We start from the raw sequence: 21,700 nt of genomic DNA on the forward strand, positions 1-21,700 counted from the left end.
CTAGCGACCGTATCCTGGGCTGAGAACCACCAAGAGGCGGCGACTGCGGCCCACAAAGGTCAGCATCTCGTCTGTGATGGCTGGGAAGGGGGAGGGGATCACACTATTCTCACTCAGTCACACAGCGTGTTCGAGGGGGGCGGCCTGTGCAGAGCCTTTGTTCAGGCCAATCCTCCGAAACCTCTAATGGTAATAGCAAGTGTCATCGTTAGGTTCAGAGGAGGTTTCCTATGTGACCTGACCAGGGAAACTCCAGGCCCTAGTTGTGGGCTACTAGGGACTGGAGTTTTTCCTGGTCAGGTCATGTGGTCAGGAAAACCTCCTGTCTGTAATCATCTCCTTCACAATTCCTACACATTTCTACCCACTGGTGCATTGTTACATTCTATTTCCCTTTCTCTCATGCACTCCTCACCCCTGTTCCATACTGATATCAGTGCCTGAAGATAGACTATACCATTCTGTCTAAGCAGGGGGGGGGGGTTCTCCCATACTCCCTCCCTCCAGGAAGGCTGTCCCTGTCGAATATGCCGACAGTATAGCCCAGCTCATTCTCCAGGACCCTATGCAGTGTCAAGAGGACAAATTGCTCCTCCTCGCATACGAGATGTAGATGTCGTACTCCTTGTCAACTGAATGAGGGAGGAAGCGGAAACTCAGTAAGAATTTTAAAAAATATGTATTTCACAGATGTCATTAGTAGGGTCAAAAGTTACCTGACCAGGCAAAATTCTGGGTAACTAACTAAGGCCTGGAGTTTTTCCTGGTCAGGTTTAATAACTTGGAGCCAGACTTTCTTGGTCAGGTGGTCAGGAAAAACTCCTAAATCTAGTTGGTTATTCTTAGCTAGGGCTGTCTGTACAGAAGGTGTCCCACCTGTACATTGTTCGTCGGTTCCGAACCAAGAGCGATAGAGCAGCAGCAGCTCCAGCCAGAAGATGTGGTAGACCACGAACAGCATCAGCATCAGGAACAGAGTCACGCACAGGCCACAGCCCAGCTTCACCGATGGCAGGTACACTGAAAATACAATACAATAAAGATTTGGGTGCCTAGTGGGTACCATAGTCACCTGCAGCATGTATTCAGGGCACCATTTTCACAATGCAAAATAATTGTGCAAAGTGTGAAAAATAGCATAAACCTCATTTTTTATTTTACTTAGTAAGGCAGGGGATTCCCATTGAGACCAATCTCGCAGTATGATTTAACAATAGTTTAGTAAACTGAGCAATATATCTATAGTTGCTCTTTCTCGCGCACATTGCTGAAGAAAAGTTAAAATGTAATCAAATCAAATGTATTGGTCACATACACATGGTTAGCAGATGTTAATACGAGTGTATAGCAAAATGCTTGTGCTTCTAGTTCCGACTATGCAGTAATGTCTAACAAGTAATCTAACAAATTCATAACACCTTATACACACAAATGTAAAGGGATGAATAGAATATGTACATGTAAATATATGGATGAGCAATGGCGTGCGGCATAGGCAAGATGCAGTAGATGGTATAGAATACAGTATATACATATGAGATGAGTAATGTAAACATGATTAAAGTGCCGTTATTTAAGGTGACTAGTGATACCTTTATTAAGTCTATTTATTTAAGTGGCCAGAGATTTGAGTTTGTATGTTGGTAGCAGCCTCTATGTTAGTGATGGCTGTTTAAGAGTCTGATGGCCTTGAGATAGAATCTGTTTTTGTCCCTCGGGCCCAGCTTTGATGCACCTGTACTGACCTCGCCTTCTGGATGGCAGCAGGGTGAACAGGCAGTGGGTCGGGTGGTTGTTGTCCTTGATGATCTTTATGGCCTTCCTGTGACATTGGGTGGTATAGGTGTCCTGGAAGGCAGGTCGTTTGCCCCCGGTGATGCGCTGTGCAGACCGCACTACCCTCTGGAGAGCCTTGCGGTTAGGGTGGTGCAATTTCCTTACCAGGAGGTGATACAGCCCTACAGGATGCTCTCGATTGTGCATCTGTAAAGGTTTGTGAGTGTTTTAGATGACAAGCCAAATTTCTTCAGCCTCCTGAGGTTGAAGAGGCATTGTTGTGCCTTCAATACACTGTCTGTGTGGGTGGACCATTTCAGTTTGTCTGTGATGTGGAGGTGATATGATCCTTGACTAGTCTCTCAAAGCACTTCATTATGACAGAAGTGAGTGCAATGGGGCGATAGTCATTTAGTTCAATTACCGTAGCTTTCTTCGGAACAATGGTGGCCATCTTGAAGCATGTTGGGACAACAGACTGGGATAGGGATTGGTTGAATATGTCTGTAAACACACCAGCCAGCTGGTCTGCGCATGCTCTGAGGATGCCACGCTGCTAAGGATGCCGTCTGGTCCAGTAGCCTTGCAAGGGTTAACACGCTTAAATGTTTTACTCACGTTGACCACAGAGAAGGACAGCCCACAGGCTTTGGTAGCGGGCCGTGTCAGTGGCACTGTATTGTCCTCAAAGCGAGCAAAGAAGTTGTTCAATTTGTCTGGGAGCAACACGATATCCGCGACGGGGCTGGTTTTCTTTTTGTAATCAGTGATTGACTGTAGACCCTGCCACATACATCTCATGTTTGAGCCTTTTAATTGCAACTCTACATTGTCTCTATACTGACGCTTTGCTTTTTTGATTGCCTTGTGGAGGGAATAGCTGCACTGTTTGTATTCGGTCATGTTTCCAGTCACTTTGTCATGATTAATAACTTCTTATGGTATAGGGGACGCAGCACGGCAAATTCAAAAAAATTATATAAAAATCAAACTTTCATTAAATCACACATGTAAGATACTCAATTAAAGCTACACTCGTTGTGAATCCAGCCAACATGTCAGATTTTAAAAAGGCTTTTCGGCAAAAGCATAAGAAACAATTATCTGATGATAGCACAAACGAGCATTTAACAGAATGCAAAACAAATGAATGGCTTGTCACTCACAAAAAGGAAACAAGACAGTGAAATAATGGAACAATGGTATGTATGTGTGTGCGTCTGTGTCACGTATATGCTATGCTATTCTGTATTCCAAGTGCGAGTTGTCTCCGCTATGTTATTATGCACGCTGTGTGTCTATAGCTACAGTGCCTTGCGAAAGTATTCGGCCCCCTTGAACTTTGCGACCTTTTGCCACATTTCAGGCTTCAAACATAAAGATATAAAACTGTATTTTTTTGTGAAGAATCAACAACAAGTGGGACACAATCATGAAGTGGAACAACATTTATTGGATATTTCAAACTTTTTTAACAAATCAAAAACTGAAAAATTGAGCGTGCAAAATTATTCAGCCCCTTTAAGTTAATACTTTGTAGCGCCACCTTTTGCTGCGATTACAGCTGTAAGTCGCTTGGGGTATGTCTCTATCAGTTTTGCACATCGAGAGACTGACATTTTTTCCCATTCCTCCTTGCAAAACAGCTCGAGCTCAGTGAGGTTGAATGGAGAGCATTTGTGAACAGCAGTTTTCAGTTCTTTCCACAGATTCTCGATTGGATTCAGGTCTGGACTTTGACTTGGCCATTCTAACACCTGGATATGTTTATTTTTGAACCATTCCATTGTAGATTTTGCTTTATGTTTTGGATCATTGTCTTGTTGGAAGACAAATCTCCGTCCCAGTCTCAGGTCTTTTGCAGACTCCATCAGGTTTTCTTCCAGAATGGTCCTGTATTTGGCTTCCTTCCATCTTCCCATCAATTTTAACCATCTTCCCTGTCCCTGCTGAAGAAAAGCAGGCCCAAACCATGATGCTGCCACCACCATGTTTGACAGTGGGGATGGTGTGTTCAGCTGTGTTGCTTTTACGCCAAACATAACATTTTGCATTGTTGCCAAAAAGTTCAATCTTGGTTTCATCTGACCAGAGCACATTCTTCCACATGTTTGGTGTGTCTCCCAGGTGGCTTGTGGCAAACTTTAAACAACACTTTTTATGGATATCTTTAAGAAATGGCTTTCTTCTTGCCACTCTTCCATAAAGGCCAGATTTGTGCAATATACGACTGATTGTTGTCCTATGGACAGAGTCTCCCACCTCAGCTGTAGATCTCTGCAGTTCATCCAGAGTGATCATGGGCCTCTTGGCTGCATCTCTGATCAGTCTTCTCCTTGTATGAGCTGAAAGTTTAGAGGGACGGCCAGGTCTTGGTAGATTTGCAGTGGTCTGATACTCCTTCCATTTCAATATTATCGCTTGCACAGTGCTCCTTGGGATGTTTAAAGCTTGGGAAATCTTTTTGTATCCAAATCCGGCTTTAAACTTCTTCACAACAGTATCTCGGACCTGCCTGGTGTGTTCCTTGTTCTTCATGATGCTCTCTGCGCTTTTAACGGACCTCTGAGACTATCACAGTGCAGGTGCATTTATACGGAGACTTGATTACACACAGGTGGATTGTATTTATCATCATTAGTCATTTAGGTCAACATTGGATCATTCAGAGATCCTCACTGAACTTCTGGAGAGAGTTTGCGGCACTGAAAGTAAAGGGGCTGAATAATTTTGCACGCCCAATTTTTCTGTTTTTGATTTGTTAAAAAAGTTTGAAATATCCAATAAATGTCGTTCCACTTCATGATTGTGTCCCACTTGTTGTTGATTCTTCACAAAAAAATACAGTTTTATATCTTTATGTTTGAAGCCTGAAATGTGGCAAAAGGTCGCAAAGTTCAAGGGGGCCGAATACTTTCGCAAGGCACTGTATATTCTGCAGTGGTATAGCGTTACTATCTTGGCTCTGTAGCGAGTCTTTTATCCTTCTGACAGGCAGCTCCACACGCAGTCGCTTCCAGAACCTTCCAGAATCCAGATCACTGGATTTGTCCCCTTTCCAATGTACCAGCGGGGATGACCCGTAGACGCCCACCCACCGCCATGCTGTCAAGCCCTGCCTTGAGCTCCAGCAGGGCCTGGGTCCCCTAGCGACCGTATCCTGGGCTGAGAACCACCAAGAGGCGGCGACTGCGGCCCACAAAGGTCAGCATCTCGTCTGTGATGGCTGGGAAGGGGGAGGGGATCACACTATTCTCACTCAGTCACACAGCGTGTTCGAGGGGGGCGGCCTGTGCAGAGCCTTTGTTCAGGCCAATCCTCCGAAACCTCTAATGGTAATAGCAAGTGTCATCGTTAGGGCCAGAGGAGGTTTCCTATGTGACCTGACCAGGGAAACTCCAGGCCCTAGTTGTGGGCTACTAGGGACTGGAGTTTTTCCTGGTCAGGTCATGTGGTCAGGAAAACCTCCTGTCTGTAATCATCTCCTTCACAATTCCTACACATTTCTACCCACTGGTGCATTGTTACATTCTATTTCCCTTTCTCTCATGCACTCCTCACCCCTGTTCCATACTGATATCAGTGCCTGAAGATAGACTATACCATTCTGTCTAAGCAGGGGGGGGGGGTTCTCCCATACTCCCTCCCTCCAGGAAGGCTGTCCCTGTCGAATATGCCGACAGTATAGCCCAGCTCATTCTCCAGGACCCTATGCAGTGTCAAGAGGACAAATTGCTCCTCCTCGCATACGAGATGTAGATGTCGTACTCCTTGTCGACTGAATGAGGGAGGAAGCGGAAACTCAGTAAGAATTTTAAAAAATATGTATTTCACAGATGTCATTAGTAGGGTCAAAAGTTTCCTGACCACTGGACCTGACCAGGCAAAATTCTGGGTAACTAACTAAGGCCTGGAGTTTTTCCTGGTCAGGTTTAATAACTTGGAGCCAGACTTTCTTGGTCAGGTGGTCAGGAAAAACTCCTAAATCTAGTTGGTTATTCTTAGCTAGGGCTGTCTGTACAGAAGGTGTCCCACCTGTACATTGTTCGTCGGTTCCGAACCAAGAGCGATAGAGCAGCAGCAGCTCCAGCCAGAAGATGTGGTAGACCACGAACAGCATCAGCATCAGGAACAGAGTCACGCACAGGCCACAGCCCAGCTTCACCGATGGCAGGTACACTGAAAATACAATACAATAAAGATTTGGGTGCCTAGTGGGTACCATAGTCACCTGCAGCATGTATTCAGGGCACCATTTTCACAATGCAAAATAATTGTGCAAAGTGTGAAAAATAGCATAAACCTCATTTTTTATTTTACTTAGTAAGGCAGGGGATTCCCATTGAGACCAATCTCGCAGTATGATTTAACAATAGTTTAGTAAACTGAGCAATATATCTATAGTTGCTCTTTCTCGCGCACATTGCTGAAGAAAAGTTAAAATGTAATCAAATCAAATGTATTGGTCACATACACATGGTTAGCAGATGTTAATACGAGTGTATAGCAAAATGCTTGTGCTTCTAGTTCCGACTATGCAGTAATGTCTAACAAGTAATCTAACAAATTCATAACACCTTATACACACAAATGTAAAGGGATGAATAGAATATGTACATGTAAATATATGGATGAGCAATGGCGTGCGGCATAGGCAAGATGCAGTAGATGGTATAGAATACAGTATATACATATGAGATGAGTAATGTAAACATGATTAAAGTGCCGTTATTTAAGGTGACTAGTGATACCTTTATTAAGTCTATTTATTTAAGTGGCCAGAGATTTGAGTTTGTATGTTGGTAGCAGCCTCTATGTTAGTGATGGCTGTTTAAGAGTCTGATGGCCTTGAGATAGAATCTGTTTTTGTCCCTCGGGCCCAGCTTTGATGCACCTGTACTGACCTCGCCTTCTGGATGGCAGCAGGGTGAACAGGCAGTGGGTCGGGTGGTTGTTGTCCTTGATGATCTTTATGGCCTTCCTGTGACATTGGGTGGTATAGGTGTCCTGGAAGGCAGGTCGTTTGCCCCCGGTGATGCGCTGTGCAGACCGCACTACCCTCTGGAGAGCCTTGCGGTTAGGGTGGTGCAATTTCCTTACCAGGAGGTGATACAGCCCTACAGGATGCTCTCGATTGTGCATCTGTAAAGGTTTGTGAGTGTTTTAGATGACAAGCCAAATTTCTTCAGCCTCCTGAGGTTGAAGAGGCATTGTTGTGCCTTCAATACACTGTCTGTGTGGGTGGACCATTTCAGTTTGTCCGTGATGTGGAGGTGATATGATCCTTGACTAGTCTCTCAAAGCACTTCATTATGACAGAAGTGAGTGCAATGGGGCGATAGTCATTTAGTTCAATTACCGTAGCTTTCTTCGGAACAATGGTGGCCATCTTGAAGCATGTTGGGACAACAGACTGGGATAGGGATTGGTTGAATATGTCTGTAAACACACCAGCCAGCTGGTCTGCGCATGCTCTGAGGATGCCACGCTGCTAAGGATGCCGTCTGGTCCAGTAGCCTTGCAAGGGTTAACACGCTTAAATGTTTTACTCACGTTGACCACAGAGAAGGACAGCCCACAGGCTTTGGTAGCGGGCCGTGTCAGTGGCACTGTATTGTCCTCAAAGCGAGCAAAGAAGTTGTTCAATTTGTCTGGGAGCAACACGATATCCGCGACGGGGCTGGTTTTCTTTTTGTAATCAGTGATTGACTGTAGACCCTGCCACATACATCTCATGTTTGAGCCTTTTAATTGCAACTCTACATTGTCTCTATACTGACGCTTTGCTTTTTTGATTGCCTTGTGGAGGGAATAGCTGCACTGTTTGTATTCGGTCATGTTTCCAGTCACTTTGTCATGATTAATAACTTCTTATGGTATAGGGGACGCAGCACGGCAAATTCAAAAAAATTATATAAAAATCAAACTTTCATTAAATCACACATGTAAGATACTCAATTAAAGCTACACTCGTTGTGAATCCAGCCAACATGTCAGATTTTAAAAAGGCTTTTCGGCAAAAGCATAAGAAACAATTATCTGATGATAGCACAACAGTAAACAAAGAGGGAAGCATATTTCAACCCTGCAGGCGCTACACAAAACGCAGAAATAAAATATAAAACACGCCTTACCTTTGACGAGCTTCTTTTGTTGGCACTCCAATATGTCCCATAACCATCACAATTGGTCCTTTTGTTCGATTAATTCCGTCCATATATCCAAAATGTCAATTTATTTGGCGCGTTTGATCCAGAAAAAAAACTGCTTCCCAAATGCGCAACGTCACTACAAAATATTTCAAAAGTTGCCTATAAACTTTGCCAAAATATTTCAAACTACTTTTGTAATACAACTTTAGGTATTTTTAAACGTTTAATATTAGATCAAATTGAAGACGGGTCTCTGTGTTCAATACAGGAACACAACAAACCAAGCTACTTTTCACGTCTTGCGCAACTCTCAACAGTGTTAAGCAGTTCCTAGATGGCCTACTTCTTCATTGCACAAATGAATAACCTCAACCAAATTCCAAAGACTGGTGACATCCAGTGGTAGCGGTAGGAACTGTAAACCAGTTCCTAAGAAATCGTTTGCCAACGAGAACTCACTGAACAGACAGAGACCTAAAAAAATAAAAAATCTGAATGGTTAGTCCTCTGGGTTTTGCCTGCTACATAAGTTCTGTTATACTCACAGACATGATTCAAACAAACAGTTTTAGAAACTTCAGAGTGTTTTCTATCCAATTTGACTAATAATATGCATATCTTATATTCCTGGCATGAGTAGCAGGAAGTTGAAATTGGGCACAAAATGTATCCAAAAGTGAAAATGCTGCCCCCTATACCTTAAGTTAAAAGCGGTGGTTCACACTTTCAGTTTTGTGCGAATGCTGCCATCAATCCACGGTTTCTGGTTAGGGAAGGTTTTAATAGTTCCAGCGGTTATGACATGTCCGATGCACATGCTAATAAACTCGCTCGCATATACATCAGTGTTGTTGTCTGAGGCTATCCAGGAGCATATCCCAGTCCACGTGATCGAAGCAGTCTTGAAGCGTGGATTCCGATTGGTCAGACCAGAGTTGAATTGACCTGAGCACGGGCGTTTCCTGTTTTTGTTTCTGTCTATAGGCTGGGAGCTACAAAATGGATTCATGGTCAGACTTGCCGAAGGCAGGGCACGGGAGGGCTTTGTATGCATCGCGGAAGTTCGAGTAGCAATGATCCAGAATTCTGCCACCTCGTGTCGCGCATTCGATATGCTGATAGAATTTAGGGAGTACTGATTTTAGGTTAGCTTTGTTAAAATCCCCAGCTACAATAAATGCAGCCTCAGGATGTATGGTTTCCAGTTTACATAGAGTCCAGTGAAGTTCTTTCAGGGACAATGAGGTATCTGCTTGGGGGTGATTTACACGGCTGTGACTATAATCAAAGAGAATTTTCTTGGAAGACAATGCGGTCGGCATTTGATTGTAAGGAATTCTAGGTCAGGTGAACAAAAGGACTTGAGTTCCTGTATGTTGTTGTGATTACACCATGAGTCGTTAATCATAAGGCATACACCCCGCCCTTCTTCTTATCAGAGAGATGTTTGAGAGATATTTGTTTCTGTCGGCGCGATGGGTGAAGAAACCGGGTGACTGTACCGACTCTGACAAGTATCCCGAGTGAGCCATGTTTCCGTGAAACAGAGAATGTTGCAATCTCTGATGTCTCTCTGGAAGGCAACTTGTGCCCTAATTTCATCCACCTTGTTATCTAGAAATTGGACATTGGCGAGTAATATGCTAAGAAGCGGTGGATGGTGTGCTCGCCTTTTGAGTTTCACTAGTAGGCCTCTCCGTCTGCCCCTCCTGCGGTGACCGCGTTGTTTTGGGTCGGCCTCTGGGATAAGATCGCATGTCCAGGGTGGAGGTCCAAACAAAGGATCCGCTTCGGGAAATACGTATTCCTGGTCATAATGTTGGTAAGTTGTCATCACTTTTATATCCAATAGTTCTTCCCGGCTGTATGTAATAACACTTGAGATTTTCTGGACTAACAATGTAAGAAATAGCACATAAAAAAACTGCATAGTTTTCTAAGGACCCGAAGCGAGGAGACCATCTCTGTTGGCGCCATCATTTTATCTGTCTTATCATAATCGCACTGATTATGAGGTTTATTGTAATTTTTGCACTTTGAATAATTTATTTTGCACTATAAAAATGTAACCCTCAGTCTGTGGTTGCCTGGTATCAAATATCACCCCTCCTACCTGTATGTCTCATCCTGCTCTCCCTTTCTGTTATGACTGCTTATCCCAACAAAATACATCAAATAGGAAAGGTCTGTGTAATATAGCCAACCTTTCTAGGCTAGAGGATAGGTGTTTTCTCTGGAAATAATGATAATATACTTTGTATGTTAAAACCTCTCTGGGAGGTCGCCAACAGCCAGTGAAAGTACAGGGCGCCAAATTCAAAACAAAATTCCTCAAGCATACAAGTATTTTACACCATTTTAAAGATACAATTCTTGTTAATCCAGACAGTGTCTGAGTTCAAAAAGGCTTTACAGCGAAAGCACCACAAATTATTATGTTAGGTCACCACCAACTCTCAGAAAAACACAGTCAGTTTTCCAGCCAAAGAGAGGAGTCACAAAAAGCACAATGAGATAAAATGAATCACTAACCTTTGATGATCTTCATCAGATTACACTCACAGGACTTCATGTTACACAATACATGCAAGTTTTGTTCGATAAAGTGCATATTTATGTCAAAAAAATCTCATTTTACATTGGCGCGTTACGTTCAGTAGTTCTAAAACATGCAGTGATTTTGCAGAGAGCCACATCAATTTACAGAAATACTCATCATAAATGTTGATGAAAATACAAGTGTTATACATGGAATTAGAGACATACTACTCCTTAATGCAACCGCTGTGTCAATTTTTTTTTAAACGGTACGGAAAAAGCAAACCATGCAATAATCTGAGTACAGCGTTCAGACATCAAAGCAGCCAAAAAGATATCCGCCATACTGTGTAGTCAAAATTAGTCAGAAATAGCATTATAAATATTCACTTACCTTTGATGATCTTAATCAGAATGCACTCCCAGGAATCCCAGTTCCACAATAAATGTTTGATTTGTTCGATAAAGTTCATAATTTATGTCCAAATAGCTTCTTTTGTTAGGGCGTTTGGTAACAAATCCAAACACGCGTTCAGGTCCAGTCAAACGTCGGACGAGAAGTTCAAAAAGTTCCGTTACAGCCCATAGAAACTTGTCAAACTAAGTATAGAATCAATCTTTAGGATGTTATTATAAATGTTCAATAATGTTCCAACTGGAGAATTCCATTGTCTGTAGAAAAGCAATGATACGAGAGCTGACCCTCTCGTGACCGCGCGTCAGAGCCTGTGGCACTCTGCCAGACACCTGGCTCAATCCCCTCTCATTCGGCCACCCTTCACAGTAGAAGCCTGAAACAACGTTCTAAAGACTGTTGACATCTAGTGGAAGCCTTAGGAAGTGCATTACGACTCCATTTACACTGTATATTTGAATGGCAAAGAGTTGAAAAACTACAAACCTCAGATTTCCCACTTCCTGGTTGGATTTTTCTCAGGTTTTCACCTGCCATATGAGTTCTGTTGTACTCACAGACATCATTCAAACAGTTTTAGAAACGTCATAGTGTTTCCTATCCAATACTACTAAATAATGTTGGGGAATAATCAGAATTAGTTGGTAACATAGGTAAGATGTTTTATATTCATCATATGTTTGTAAGTTATTTCTCATCAGAATGTGTTTGTATAATACTGTGGCGGGGTTGCAGTATCTGTTCTATGTCAAGACTAAGTTACTTGGGCCGGAGAGAGGGGAGAGGTCAAGCGTGTATCTCTTCGCTCCACAATGTCTGTGTGCCAGTCAATGTGTCTCTGTGATCTTGTCAAGATAGGATGGATTTGATATATGCCTGTTGATATGAGGATTGGTTTATGGTTCTGAGTTTGAGAAAATAACATAGTTTAGGAGACAAAGCTGAACGATAAATTATGCCGATGCTGTCTGGCTATGTGTGTCTTTGCTATAAAGGATCTCAGTTGCAATGTGTAAGGGACTCTCAGAGAATTCATTGATAGACACTGAATTGATCTGAGAGTCACAGGGTTGTGATAGAGCTCATATAATTAAAGATGGACTTTGTGATAACTAACTCTGACTTGTGTCTGGTTTGCTCTCATTATTTGGTAAATAGAGGAAATTTCCACGACAATAATAATATGCATATATTAGCATCTGGGACAGCGTAGCAGGCAGTTTACTCTGGGCACCTTATTCATCCAAGCTACTCAACACTGCCCCCCTGTCACCAAGAAGTTAATTCTTTAGAGTCTAAGATGTTGGGGGAAGCGTGGGGTGCTAAGATGACATGTGGAATTGTTTAAAGAAGGTCATACTATGGATCATTTAGCTATTTGATTTTGAATTTTAGAACCCCTCTTGGTATAAAAAAAAAGATGTAAAAAAAAATGATTTGATAAAATATTGATTTGGGCCTTTACTACAAAAGCCCATAGAAACACATTGAATAACACATTTAGAAATGGCAAAAAAGAACAATAAATCATAAGAAACAAGGTTTGAAGTGTCTGTCCTAAACCTAGGAGAAATAAAACTAACTCAGGAAATATATAAATATATATATATATTTTTACACATATTTAATTAACCCCTTTTTTGGGTAGGCACAAAACTACTTTCATACATCCATTCGTTGTTTTTTTTTAGCGGTACCAGTTACCTTCAGACGAGTCTTGTGACACTTGTGGGGGTCTTAGAGAAAAACGGAGACGACCAACGTGTTTGTGAGAATCTCCCCTTTCCACAGTGGGGGGTCTTATTTGTTTAGTGTTTTGGACGCTACCAAACAGAAGTTGGCACATCGACAGTACCGACTATAGACTTTTTTTGTTATGCAACTTAGATTGATGCACCGGTGCGTCAATCGACTATAGGGATTTAAGCACCTTTCAAACAAGTCATTGCAGCCCAATGTGCTTCACAAGTTATTGCTTGAAATAATAAAATATAGTCGTATACTAAAGAATGTAGCATGTAAAAATAAAACAAAAAATGCCAAGTGAAAGAACAGAGCAAGATATAAAACAATGGTATAAAAATACTAATAAAGGAAACAATAAAGATAATTTATCAAATGTGAAAAGCAATAAAACTGAGAATAAAAGGAAAATTAGTTCAAAATCAAGATTAGAATACTTTTATATTTAAATCATGTTACAGTAAACAGTTCAAATTTGATCTCTGCTGCTTACCCTCTGCAGAGGTGATTGAAATAAATATTTCACAACTATTTCCATTGAGAGTTTTTTAAATTCTACCATGGTAACAATCACACAACAGTCCACAAGATAAACCACAGAGCGCTAGATACACACTAATTTCCCATACTGACTAATACACAAATTATCAACAAATGTCATATTGTGTCATGCTATGCTCTGTGGTGTGCCGACTCATTCCTCACCCTCCTCTTCTAGCACTGCCCTGCGGGTGGCCACGCCTCGGTGGTTGCATCCGGAGCAGTTGTATTCTCTGGTTAGGTCCAATAAATTGGAGTGACAGAAGAATGAGAGGAGAGGATAGAAACAAACAAAAATAACAATATAGAAGAGTAGAGAAGAATAGAGATGAGAAGAGACAGTAACAGAAGAGAAGAGTCAAGAAAAGACAAAAGAGGATGAGACTTACCTAGAAGTGTTTGAGATGCGGCGATCAGCTAGCTGCTCTACAGTCTTCCCATCAATGGTCCACCAGGTCTTCCTAGGTCCTTCTAGGTAGGGCAACAACACTGTGCATGTGAGATTCACCTCTGACCCTGCAACAGTCACCATGGCGATCAATGTCTACTGTGCTACTGTGTCCCCATGACAATATCACCCCATCGCTACAGCCATGACTACAGCTTTGTCACATGAACATTTTTATAATATAAAAAAAAAGGAATAGTAACAACTCACCAAAAAAATAGAAGTAAAACTCTGAAATGGTAGTGATTTTACTCGAGTTTCCAATGACGTCCTGTAAAATGTTCTACAGTATGTAGTTATTTAATTACATCCATTTAATGTGGAACTGTCACTTTGGTCTGCACCCTGTGATGGAAATATTAGTATTGGCACAATCAAAGAACAGCTAAACTTGTACAACACTCTACACTAACTGGTGCACAACTATAACCTCTAACAATGCACACTGTGAAATATGTTAATGAGGCCCAGAAGTCACAATCCCATGCACCCACATGTGGTCAATAGATTGGAAATGTACGGTATTATGTGGTAATATTACTCTAACACCTGAAATACAGATATTTCCTCACCCATGATAATTGTCCCACAATGCAGTGTAATATTTTGTCAAACATTTACAGTGTTAAGTCAAATCAAAGTATCCAACTTTCTGTTATCACATATGCATCTCCCCAAACGGACTCAATAATCATCGCCCATCTCAACTTTCAAATTAATGACAGCCAACACATAAGATATGTTAAGCAAACTCAGTTAACTTCAAAGTTCTAAAACTGATCTCAAATCAGTTACTAAATAGTTGGAGATGGTGAATCTCATATTGGCCTCCTCCAACCGTGCAACAGTCATTAAGGCGATCAATACTGCTGCATTACCATGAGAACAATGTCTACTGTGCTGGATATTGTTCTCATGACAATATCACCGCTACAGCCATAATTACAACGTTGTCACATGAGCAATGTGTATAATATGAAAAAAAGAATAGCCACAACTCTGATGTTGATGATTCAATGTGTCAATGTTTTTTTCTATATTTATTCAGACAACTGTCACAACCATAGGCTTAGTATTCATTCTAATTCTATGATCAGAACAGTGAGTAGTGGGATTAGTGGGGAAGTGATGGTCTAATTTTCAACTGAATTGTATGACTTGTTATGGGGAAAGGGTTGAATTTGAGTTGAGTAAATTGGACTTGATACATCTTGATATGCACTGAGTGTGCAAAACATTTAGAACCACTTCCTACTGAGTTGCTCCCCATTTTGCCCTCAGCTTAAATTTGCTGGGGAATGGATCCTACAAGGTGTCAAAAGCATTCCACAAGGATGCTGGCCCATGTTGACTCCAATGCTTCCCACAGTTGTGTCAAGTTGGCTGGATGTCCTTTGGGTAGTGGATCACTCTTGATACACATTGGAAACTGTTGAGCATGAAAAACCCAGTAGCGTTGCAGTTCTTGACACACTCAAACCGGTGCGTCTTGCACCTACTACAATAACACGTTCAAAGGCACTTAAATATTTTGTCTTTCTCACTCAACCTCTTAATGGCACACATACACAATCCATGTCTCAATTGTCTCAAGCATAAAAAATCATAGCCTTCACCTGGATTCACCTGGTAAGTCTATGTCATGGAAAGAGCAGGTGTTCCTAATGTTTTGTACGCTCAGTGTATATCTTGATCAATATATAATATATTGATATGTTGATGTATCTGATAGTCCTTCTCTACCTACCATGTTTGACAGGATAGAGTTGCTCCTTGGCAGGGTTGAGTATAATGGTATTTTTGGGTAAACCACTGGAAGCTGAGAGAAACAAAGCAGAAAATACACTCAATTTGTCAAAAGTTTGACTTAGTTATCCATCAAACCTAACTACAGGAAATACTCAAACATACATATCACAAAAGGATGTAACGTGCAAGGTTCATAGTCTCAAAACATTCATATAGTTGTAAAAAAAGGCCTTACACACTGCGGTTACATTGACCCCTCTGGTGAAGTTGATGGCTCTTCCTTTGGTCTCGTAAGTGACCACACAGTGGTACAGTCCTTGGTAGTGCTCCATTACATTACATTGATGACCAGCTTGTCTCTTTTGGGCACACGATCAATGTTCCCGAAGGCGTTTACACTCCTGCTTCCTGGTACCACAGTTACCACCAGTTCTCGCAGCATGAGCATGAAGAGAAAATAAAAACACAGATGAAATGAGTTACACAGGCTGATGGAACTGAGCACCATTTAAGTAAGTCACTCGAAGGGTATAAAGCCCTGTGGTAATGTAGCCTCTAATCTACATTACCTCTTTCTGAACAGGTCCTGAGTTTGGCTATGTCTTGTTCCTTCAGCAAAATAAGGTTACATTCATAAAGTGGTGTATAATTAAGTGATATTGCCCAAGAAGCTGGTGTTTGGAGGATATATTGGCATGGGTGTTGTTAGGCCCGAGACAAATATATGCTCCAAACACCGGCTTCGAGGGCTGATGGGGTCTAATCGGGCCCACGGCTGGTTTTAGTTTTAAAAAATTATAATAATTATTAGTAATAAAAAATTGGAAGGGGGGAACAAACTCAATATACTTTAAAACAACTTAAACCAAATTTAAACTGTAGAAATTATACCCGACCTACATTCATACAGTTTGACTGTATCCAGCTCGCTAATAATCACCGAAATGAAAGCTAGACAGTCAGGGAGCGTCGCAAAATTCAAAAAATTATGGATAGAGAACAATTTTGACGGCAAGGAAATATAACAATTATTCATTGCGGCCCTCCGGATCTAGTTGAAACCCGAATGAGTTTGACAGCCCTGGCATTGTAGGTATTGTTCAATACATCAGAGCTTGTCGAACAGTCAGACTATTTGGATTTCATACAACCATGAGATCATAAGATATGATCAGCAAACTCAAAAAAGGTTGATTTAACTTAGAAAGTTCTAAACCTTTACAAAAAGTTACTAAAAAATTGGAGAGGCCTCAAATGTTGTAATCAGTCAAACTTTGTAAATCAGTCTTGAATTGGCACATGGGAATTAATTTAGAAAATAAAGGAACTTACTGTAATTTACTATCCGGTATCTTAGCTGAACATTTGTTGTTCATTTTACAGCTAACAAATGTAATAATTTGCTAGACCAGAATGCATTGTAGTCTACAGTATTATATTGTAAACTGGTGTAGCAGCACATTACTGTATGATTTACTGTAAAAATAAAAATACAGAAATCCATTACAGTGCTGGTTTTCTGGTTGAGAAGACATAATATATCCAGACTAAAATTAACGTTTTGTTACAAGCAGGTCAAGACAACATTTTCATGATTTGATCAAGGCGTGATGTTTTGTGGTCAATTAAGGCCAGGCACCACACTCTAATGGTGTTTTTTCCCCCTTAATCATATCACAATAAACTTTTACCAGTTGAATGTAGACAGAAATAGAATACTTTTTTGTATACATTTTTCCTGAAATATTGTATTAAAAGACTAGGCATAATACTGCCCCCTTTGGATGAATTGCGTGCCCATAGTAAACTGAAAGGAATTATGTCCAAAATGGCTAATATATGCGTATAATTATTATTATTGGATAGAAAACACTCTAAAGCTTCTAAAACCGTTTGAATTATGTCTGTAAGTATAGCAGAACTCACAGGGCAGGCAATCTCCCAAACTAGTTTTGGAATACTGAAAGTTGGGGCAACTTTGACGTCATCGCCCCCACCCTTCCCAACCAGCTATGGATCTGGAGACACTTTCTATGTCTTCCACTAGATGTCCTCATTCAGTAGAGCATTTAATTGTGCAAATCCCGCGAGTTTTGACCCTTTGGGAGGCGAAAGAGTGGGTGTCACGAGAAAATACATGTGCGTTAGGGCGCGCTTTGGGCACAGAGCTTCCTTTGTTCCAGCTCGCCTGAGAAGAAGTGTGATTGTCCGGTTGAATTGAGAATTGTTTTGTACGTTTATAACATCCTAAAGCTTGATTCTGCACTTAGTTTGACCAGTTTAGTCGACATATAATATGTAATTTTGAAGTTTTGATGCGCAACTGTTCAGGACCAGAAGTCATTTTGGATGCATTTCAGCTGAAAATGGTAGCAGATGCTAATACAAAGACACACGACTTGAAACCAAACAATGTATTGGGTAAGTATGACTCCTTCCACTACATTCTGATCGAAGACCATCAAAGGTAAGGGAATATTTATGTTGTAATTTTGTATTTCTGTTGACTCCAACATAGCGGAGGAATATTGCTTACGTCTGAGCGCCGCCTCAGATTATTGCCTAGTGAGCGATTTCTGTAACGTTAAAAATAAATGTAACACAGCGGTTGCATTAAGAAGCAGTGTATCTTTTTAAAGTACACGAGGTGGTCTCATTAAATATGCACATATTTGCAAATCCTGCAAATACATTTCTCTGGACACAATTTAGATTGTGAAACACCAAACACCTATTTAGACTCAAACACTATCTCTTCAAAGTATGTTATTATAGTCCAGTTTGTTACATTCTCTATGAAAAGGGGCTTTTAAATTATGTATAACACTAAATAGTGAGCTTTGACATATATTATGTCCATTTTAAAGTGGTTAAAATTTGTGACATTTTGTTGACACTCGTATGATAAACTAAAGAAAATATAAATGTATCAAGATTTTTATGTTAACTTTTTGAAAATACTAATAGACCAAAATACCAACAAATCTAACAAAAAATGGAGATGGAAAAAATTAATTTTAGCCTGCGGTGCCTCGCAAAATTATAACCTAAAACTTCCTTGTACAACCTAGTATACAATCTGACAACAATGTTTTCCCCCCACCAGTACTTTTTAATAAGGAACCTATTTTGAAAATTGCATCAAGTAATACACCTTCTTAGCTGCTATTGGTACTATGCACTGCATCAAAGTGATACTACTAGCCTTTATCTCATATTGTAAGTGAAATTAGTTGTACACAGACAGATTGAGGATGACCTTACATGGTACCAGGTGACAGAGTGGCTAGCATTAGGGAGCATGATGTCCTCCAGGTCAGGGCAGGTTAGGGTACTGCTCTCCTGTAGGGGCGCGATTACAAGGGTGGAAGGCACGGCAGCCTTCACCTCACAGTTAGGGTCTTGCTCTCCTGTAGGGGCGCGATTACAAGGGTGGAAGGCACGGCAGCCTTCACCTCACAGTTAGGGTCCTGCTCTCCTGTAGGGGCGCGATTACTAGGGTGGAAGGCACGGCAGCCTTCACCTCACAGTTAGGGTCCTGGCCATGTGGCACCACCTCCAAACGCACAGCAATCTTGGCAAACAATGTCTTGTTTCTGAGAGGGGAAAGTGTACACACACACACACACACACCATGCTAAATCAGACAAACTTTGACTGTAATCTTTCCAAAAAAATATATATTGTAGGTCAGGAAGTTTTGGGCTCAGGATATGTGTCACGGCTCTCGTCGTAATGAGGATCAGACCAAAGCGCAGGGTGGTAAGTGTTCATGATTTTATTTGGTCACAAAAACATTCAAACAAAATAAACAAGAGGGAAAACCGAAACAGTTCTGTAAGGTGCACAAACTATACAGAAAACAACTACCCACAAAACACAGGTGGGAAAATGGCTGCCTAAGTATGATTCCATATCAGAGACAAGGATAGACAGCTGCCTCTGATTGGGAACCACACTTGGCCAAAAACAAAGAAATAGAAATAAAGAAACTAGAATGCCCACCCTAGTCACACCCTGGCCTAACCAAAATAGAGAATAAAAACCTCTCTATGGCCAGGGCGTGACAATATGGCAAACTTCCTGAGCGTCCCACAGATAATGATGATGGGTTCAAAACATTTAAAGAACGTCTAACTTTTTATACAAACATCTGCTCATAGACAGGTTCTTGGTTGCATGGGTCAAAACTCCTGGCCCTACCGAGCCCATTCTCCATCCTACCTCAGCATGCAGATGTACTGGCTGGTGTCCTGCGTGGTGGTTGACTGCAGCCACAGACTCTCCCTCTCCTTGCTGAGCCTCTGGTCGGGGTGGTGGAAGTCGATGGGTTGTTCCAGGTCCTGACCTGCAGCCACGTGGTACCACACCAGGTTGAGGCCTGCTGCCTGGGCCGAGCTACAGTTGTAGACAGTGGGGTGGGAGAAGAGAGGGCAGGGCAGCCAGCCTTTCTCCCCCTCCATCACCCACACCGCTCCATCGCCTGACTCCATCGCCTGACTCGCCCCAGTCGTAGCACTGGAACTCTAAGAGAGGGATTACTCTCTCTCTCTCGCGCTCCCTCTCAGATTCACACAGAGAGAATATTACTCTTCCTATTAAATGCACCCTATGGAACATCACAAATGAATCCCTTCTGGAGCCATCCATTTCCAACAACACCTCCTCCATACTGACACTTAACACAGGACCCCCCCAAGGTTGTGTCCTCAGCCATCTGTTGTACTCCCTGTTCACCCACAACTGTGTGGCTTTGCAAGACACCAACTCCATCATCCATCGGGATCATCAAAGACAACAACCACCCAAGCCACTGCCTGTTCACCCCGCTATCACCACGCTATCATCCGCTATCATCCAGAAGGCGAGGTCAGTACAGGTGCATCAAAGCTGGGACCTAGAGACTGAAAAACAGCTTCTATCTCAAGGCCATCAGACTGTTAAACAGCCACCACTAACATTGAGTGGCTGCTGCCAACACACAGACTCAACTCCAGCCACTTTAATAATGGGAATTGATGGGAATTGATGTAAAATATATCACTAGCCACTTTAAACAGTGCTACTTAATATAATGTTTACATACCCTACATTATTCATCTCATATGTATACGTATAAACTGCACTCTATATCATCTACTGCATCTTTATGTAATACATGTATCACTAGCCACTTTAAACTGTGCCACTTTATTTACATACTCATCTCATATGTATATACTGTACTCGATACCATCTACTGCATCTTGCCTATGCTGCTCTGTACCATCACTCATTCATATATCTTTATGTACATATTATTTATCCCTTTACACTTGTGTGTATAAGGTAGTAGTTTTGGAATTGTTAGTTAGATTACTCGTTGGTTATTACTGCATTGTCGGAACTAGAAGCACAAGCATTTCGCTACACTCGCATTAACATCTGCTGTGTATGTGACAAATACATTTGATCTGATTGTAGGCCTAATAACCAACAACGACAAGTCAGCCTATAGAGAGGAGGTAAGTGAACTGGCATTGTGGTAAAAAGACAAAAACCTCACACTCAACGGCAGCAAAACAAAAGAGTTGATTGTTGACATCAGGAAGCAGAGGAAGTTCCTCGGCGTCCACATCACAAAGGACTTGACATGGACCAACAACAGCACTACTCTTGTCAAGAAGGCGCAGCAGTGTCTCAACTTCCTAAGGCGGTTGAAGAAATTCGGCATGCCACCAAGGGTCTTCTCCAAAAACAACCGCTGAACCATTAAAAACATCCTGACTGGTTGCATCACGGCCTTGTACGGTATTGCTCCATCCACGACCGGAAGGCCCTCTAGCGGGCAGACGGTATTGGAGCATGAGGTCTGAAAGAAATTGTCTCTGAGCCTGTGGGTATCTATATGCTATCAAACTGCTGAACACTTGAACTGGACTGACGACCTGCTCTGATTCTATATATATATATACATATATATACATATACAGTTGAAGCCTGAAGTTTACATACACTTAGGTAGGAGTCATTAAAACTCGTTTTTCAAACACTCCACAAATGTCTTGTTAACAAGCTATAGTTTTGGCAAGTCGGTTAGGACATCTACTTTGTGCATGACACAAGTAATTTCCCCAACAATTGTTTACAGACAGATTATTTCACTTATAATTCACTGTATCACAATTCCAGTGGGTCAGAAGTTTACATACACTAAGTTGACTGTGCCTTTAAACAGCTTGGAAAATCCCAGAAAATGGTGTCATGGCTTTAGAAGCTTCTGATAGGCTAATTGACATAATTTAAGTCAATTGGAAGTGTACCTGTGGATGTATTTCAAGGCCTACCTTCAAACTCAGT

General features: G+C 41.5%; 1 pseudogene; it reads right to left on the bottom strand.

Moving 5' to 3' along the window:
• LOC110507040 (interleukin-1 receptor accessory protein-like) lies at positions 1–19,854 on the bottom strand (annotated as a pseudogene).
• Between the last annotated feature and the right edge of the window lie 1,846 nt (positions 19,855–21,700).

Source organism: Oncorhynchus mykiss, chromosome 27 (genome assembly GCF_057628025.1).
Source record: "Oncorhynchus mykiss isolate SJ-2025 chromosome 27, ASM5762802v1, whole genome shotgun sequence".
NCBI classification, from domain to species: Eukaryota; Metazoa; Chordata; class Actinopteri; order Salmoniformes; family Salmonidae; genus Oncorhynchus; species Oncorhynchus mykiss.